The sequence below is a fragment of the Rattus norvegicus genome, chromosome 20 (genome assembly GCF_036323735.1).
Source record: "Rattus norvegicus strain BN/NHsdMcwi chromosome 20, GRCr8, whole genome shotgun sequence".
Classification (NCBI taxonomy): domain Eukaryota; kingdom Metazoa; phylum Chordata; class Mammalia; order Rodentia; family Muridae; genus Rattus; species Rattus norvegicus.
Genome location: NC_086038.1, coordinates 44,847,327 through 44,853,710, shown reverse-complemented (window position 1 = coordinate 44,853,710; position 6,384 = coordinate 44,847,327). Strand labels below are relative to the sequence as shown.

The following is a 6,384-nucleotide window of genomic DNA, read 5'->3' as shown; positions in this document are numbered from 1 at the left end:
ATTTTATATTATTTGGGACTATTGTGAAAGGTGTCATTGCCCTAATTTCTTTCTCAGCCTGTGTATCCGTTGAGTAGAGGAAAGCTACTGATTTATTTGAGTTAATTTTATACCCTGACACTTTGCTGAAGTTGTTTATCAGGTTAAGTAGTTCTCTGGTGGAACTTTTGGGGTCACTTAAGTATACTATCATGTCATCTGCAAATAGTGATATTTTTATTTCTTCCCTTCTAATTTGTATCCCTTTGACCTCCTTTTGCTTCTGATTGCTCTGGCTAGGACTTTGAGTAATATATTGAATAAGTAGGGAGAGAATGGGCAGTCTTGTTTAGTCCCTGATTTTAATGGTATTGCTTCAAGTTTCTCTCCATTTAGTTTGATGTTAGCTACTGGTTTGCCATATGTGGCTTTTACTATGTTCAGATATGGGCCTTGAATTCCTATTCTTTCCAGGACTTTTATCATGAAGGGGTGTTGAATTTTGTCAAATGCTTTTCAGCATCTGATGAAATGATCATGTGGTTCTTATCTTTGAGTTTGCTTATATAGTGGGTTACATTGATGGATTTTTATATATTAAACCATCCCTGCATCCCTGGGATTAAGCCTACTTGATCATGGTGGATGATCATTTTGATGTGCTCTTGGATTCAGTTTGCAAGAATTCTTTTTTTTTTTTTTTTTTTTTTTTTTTTTTTTTTTTTTTTTTAGTTTGCAAGAATTCTATTGAGTATTTTTGCATCAATATTCATAAGGAAAATTGGTCTGAAGTTCTCTTTCTTTGTTGGGTCTTTGTTTGGTTTCAGTATAAGAGTAATTGTGGCTTCATAGAAGGAATTTGGTAGTGCTCCGTCCTCTGGAGATTGTCTTCCAGCTCTAGGCGAGGGCAGGAATCAAAGGGTCCTGCCCCTGATTGCTCCTAGGTCCTTGCACCCAGTGGGCACAGTTGGCACTATGCAATTCCCTCTTGAGTCTGGATTGTGGGCAGAGGGTAGTCTCCTCTGACTTCTCAGGAATATCCACTTGATTGTGTTCTTACATGGCCTTTTAGCTACACGGTGGATGGATGTTCTTGATGCTAAAGGACTCCTGGGGAGACAGGCAGAGCAGGACACTGCTCACATCTGCTGGTATGCCCCAGGTAGACCTGGCAGGTAGGGTATTGGCTGGGGAGAAGTCCAAACCAGATGCTCCTGGACCCAAATAGACTCCCTGTGACAGCAGGGTGAGCTGTGGGCCAGATAATAGAGGTCAGGGGACCACATGTGACTCACCTCTGCTGTGTGCCCCAGGTGACCTGACTGATGGGGATTGCTTGGGCAGGGGCCTAAGGTGGATGCTTCTGGGGCCCCTGCAGGCCTCTTTGGGGAAGCAGGATGCTCCTGGGGTCCTTCAAATTTCCTCAGGACAACAGGGAGAGCCATAGACCAGATGAGAGAGTTCAGGGGACTACATACAACTCACCTATGGTAGGTGTGCCTGATGGGAACCTGAAACCCAAATAGGAAATTTTAAGTATAAAATAACTTTTACTTTTTTGGTTGTGAGCCTAACCTTTAACTGCTGAGTCATCTCTCCAGCCCAATTTTTATTTTTTTTAGTTAGAGAAACCACATATATATATATATATATATATATATATATATATATATATATATATATATATATGTATACACACACACACACACACACACACACACACACACACACACACAGTGGCCATGCTGCTGAATTCAAATTACTCTATAGGTTAGTACTGTAGCATTCAGAGATCCTTGCTAGGTAAGAACATGGGTGATTCTTCACAGGAGCCTGTATAACACTTCTGGCACAAAGCAAGCTAGGAATGCAAGGGGAATTCCAGGTTTATCTCTTTCTGAAGCCAATATATGTGGTATCACTAGCAACAGGGTCTCACCATCACTTTTAGGTGGTAGGGAGCCAAGAGCAATGGCAATTGTGTTATCTCAGGGGCTCTTTGGCCTCCCTGAATACCTCCCCTTCCATCAGGAGGTATCCCACAGGTAGCTCTGGGATTTTCATGGAACAGCTCATGGCTTCTGGGTGGAGCATTATCCACTCGTGCAGGGAACTTCTAGTTAAATATAAAGGTGTAATTTCAAATAAAGACTATAATTTATATGTAAGTGTACTTCCTAAGACAGACATAAGCTTCCCTTTATTTCTGATCTATCCATTATGTGGTAGAAGGGGCTGTGTAAATACAGGTAAGTCAGCACTTAGCTGTCATAAACCTTGCCCACACTTGGAACAATGTGCGCCTTTCAAGCACCATGTTAAACCATCAATCATCTCGGGAGCCAAGTGTCACAACCCTTATGTTTTAGAAGAAGGGTGTGTTGGTTTGTACTTGCTTGGCCCAGGGAGTAGGCACTTTTAGAAGGTGTGGCCCTATTGGAATAGGTATGTCACTGTGGGTGTGGACTTTAAGACCCTTGTCCTAACTGCCTGGAAGTCTATATTCTGCTAGCATTTTCATCTGAAGACTGTGAAACTCTCAGCTCCTTCACCATGCCTACCTGGATGCTGCCATCCTCCTGCCTTGATGATACTGGACTGAACTTCTGAACCTTTAAGCCAGCCCCAATTAAATGTTGTCATTTATAAGAGTTGCCTTGGTCATGGTGTCTGTTCACAGCAGTAAAACACTAACTAAGCCAAATGTAAAGGCTGGGGCTTTTCCCATCAAAACCCTCCAGATTATAGCAAGTGGAACCAAGGTAGATTCAAGTTTAAGTTTGGGTGTAGCTTCAAAGCCAATGGTTCCTTCAGTAAGATGGTCTACATTTATACTGAGTTTCCCTGTGTGACCCGACCTAAGGTGGTTAATTGGATTCTCTCATTTACTGTTCACTAAAATCTGTCCTTAGCCCCAGCCAGTCTGAAGAACTGCTGTATCTTTATTAACAATTCTTTATGTGGTTGCTTTATATCATAGGTGCTTTTGAAGTCTTTAATTCATGTGGTCATTTATGTATCAGCATTTGGAGTGATTTCCACATGCCAAGCAGTACTACTTGGTGCTAGGCTATTTCAGGAACAAGTAATATGATCTCTGACTTCATGATTTTATTCTCTTGGAGAGATGACTCCAAATACTAACACAAGCAACTTCCTGTCAGTCAGAGCAGCAAACAAGGACATGGGAGCTTAGACCTGATTTGTAGTCAGTCTGTTGTACTACAGCAGAGTGTTGAGTAGGAGGCCTTTACCTCCAAGGTGAGGGTGCAGTCTTCATTACTATATGAATACCATGACAAAAGCAACTTGGAAAGGAAAAGGTTTATTTGCAATATATTTCCATATTGCTGTTCATTATCAAAGGAAATCGGTCAGGACAGGAGCTCAAACAGGGGAGGAATCTGGAGGAAGGAGCAGATGCAGAGGCCATGGAGGGTGCTGCTTACTGGCTTGCTCAGTCTTCTTTCTTATATAACCCAGGACCACCAGCTCAGGGGTGGCACCACCCACAGTGGGCTGGGTCCCCCTCCATCAGTCCCAAATAAGAGAATGCCTTACAGACCTGCCTACAACTTAATCTTATGGAGCCATTTTTTTAAAAATTGAGATTCCCTCCTCTCTGATGACTTTAGGTTGTGCCATGTTAGCATGAACTCTCCAGCACATAACCTTTGCCAAACTCCCTCTTCTCACTAGAGTGTTTCTCTGCCCAATTCCCAGGAATGACTTTCTGTTTCCTACAAAGCCAGTCAACTGTGTATGTTGGAGTAGTGTTCTGGCCGGTTTTTATGTCAACTTCAACAAGTTAGTCATTTGAGAGGAAGAACTGCAATTGAGAAAATGTCTCCATAACTTCTGGCTGTAGCAATGGAAACTCTAAGACAGAAGTTGGTACCGGGAATGGGGTATTACTGTGATACGCCTGCCCATGTTTTTTTTTTTTTTTTTTTGTTTTTTGGTTTTTTTTTTTGTTTTTTGTTTTGTTTTGTTTCCTGTAGAAATGTAGATTTTAGGAGTTGGATAACAGAAAGCTGGTGACAATGTAATAGAACAAGGGGACTCCAGCTACAGTAAGCAGCACAACTAGGCAACTTCCACCATGCGACTCTGGCTTTAGAGTCAAGAACAGAAGGGACTACTGGGACAACTGGTTAGCTGGGGCTAAGAAATTAGCAGTGATTAAGAAGAGACCAGCATGGACTGGGCTATGGGGGAGGGAGGCAGTTAGTGGGCTTTCCTGACTGTGGGAGATTTGAAGCATTTTATAGGACCAGCCTGGAGAAGAGAAGCCCATGGTGGTGCAGGAGCAAAAGGACTGGCTCAGTAATCCTCGGTGGGTTTTTGTTTTTTATTGTTTCCCCCAACTCAAAGATTGAAGTGTTGGAACCATGGAACTAAAAGTGCAGTGTCCTTGATGGTTTTTTGACATTGCCATTAATAATCAACCTGCTGGAAGCATTGTCTTTGAATTATTTTCTGATGTATATCCCAAAAACATGTGGGAACTTTCACTGTCTTTGCACAGGTGAAAAGGGAACAGGGAAATCAACTCAGAAGCTATTAGATTATAAGAGCTGTCTCTTTCATAGAGTTGTCAAGGATCTCATGGTTCAGGGTGGTGACTTTAGTGAAGGGAACGGAAGAGGAGGAGGATCTATTTATGGAGGGTTCTTCGAAGATGAGAGTTTGCTGTTAAACACAACAAAGAGTTTCTCTTATCAGTGGCTAACAGAGGGAAGGATACAAATGGTTCTCAGTTCTTTATAACAATGAAACCAACTCCTCATTTAGATGATGGGTATCATGTTGTTTTTGGGCAAGTGATCTCTAGTCAGGAAGTTGTGAGAGAGACTGAGAACCAGAAAACAGATGCTGCTAGTAAACCATTTGCTGTTGTGGAGAGCTGATTCCAAAGTCTAAGGTTAAGAAGAAAAGAAAAGGCATAAGTCATCATCATCATCCAGTGATTCAGATAGCTCAAGTGATTCTCAGTCCTCCTCTGATTCTTCTGATTTTGAAAGAGCTTCTGAAGAAAGATCCAGAAAAAGGAAAAAGAAACATAGGGAACATTCCTGAAAGCATAAGGAGAAAAAACAAAAGAAAACCAAGAAAAGCCCATTGAGTGAAAGTGACACGTGCAGAACACGTTGATGCACAGCCTCAGTCTACTGTTGGTCCAGAAGAGATCCCTCCTATACCAGAAAATAGATTTCTAATGAGAAGTCCTCCTAAAGCTGATGACAAGGAAAGGAAAAACAGAGAAAAAAGAGTATAATCCACCTAACTCCCAGCCTGCTTCATACCAGTGATGATTCTTGTACTAGGTCTGGCAGGAAATTGAAGGAAGAGGACCAAGGCATTATTGAACTCCTCCCAGATCCAGATTGACAGATCAATTCTGAAGTAAAACTCCTTCTCATTGGAGACAAGAGATGCAGAGAGCTCAAAGAATGATGGTGTCAAGTAGTGAAAGGTGGAACAAAGGGGACAAGAATGAGTTAAATGAAATAAAAGAAAACCAAAGGAGCCCAGTTAGAGTAAAAGAGAAAAACATAACATCACAGACACATGTCTGAGAGTCCAAACAGAAAAAACAGAAAAGGAAATAAAAACAAAGTGAAGAAAAGGGGCAAATCCAAGAGTGGGAGCAAGAGCAAGGAGAGATTCAAGAGTAAGGCACAAGACTCGAAGACAAGAGGGTGAGGCCCAGAACTATAGAAAGGGATTAAGAGACTACTAAAGAAAAAGAAAAACAGTCAGATTCTAAAGGGAAAGCTCAGGAGAGGAGTAGAAGCAGAGAGACCTCCAAACAGGTAGAATCAAAAGGTAATGAACACGATCATAGCAAAAGTAAAGGATAGATGTGTGCACAGTTTAAGAGTAGAGAACAGGATCTAACTAAAAGCAAACACAGTTACAACAGTAGAACAAGGGAGCAGAGCAGAAGTAGGGGCAGGAGCAGAAGAGTTTGGTCCAGAAGCCATGGCAGAGATTGCAGCAGAATCAAGGAGTGCCATAGAGAGAACAGGAGTATAGGAGGAGAGGAAGGTCACAAAGCCAGGATTGGAGAACACCAGGATGACCAAGAAGTAAAGATAGGAGAAGGAGGGATTCCTGGAGCTAAGAGAGAGAGAGAAGAGGAGGAGAGCGGGAGGAGAGGAGGGGAAGAGAGGAGGGAGGAGGGGAAGGAGGGGAAGAAAAAAAAGGAGTAGAGATGTAGAGGCCAGCCCTAAGCACATGGAAAGGGGAAGGGAATGGGGAGAGAAGGGACAAAGGGGTAAGAAGAGGGGTTAGAGCAAGAGCGAGTTGATCTTTTGATAATCTGCTACCTCAATAACTTGTACTACTAAAGTTTTAATAAACTTGAAATGAAAAAAAGAGAGAGAGAGAGAGAGAGAGAAA

General features: G+C 42.1%; 1 pseudogene; it reads left to right on the top strand.

Annotated features, from left to right (window-relative positions):
• The first annotated feature begins 4,370 nt into the window (after positions 1-4,370).
• Positions 4,371-6,106, top strand: Ppig-ps2 (peptidylprolyl isomerase G, pseudogene 2; annotated as a pseudogene).
• Positions 6,107-6,384: the final 278 nt, after the last annotated feature.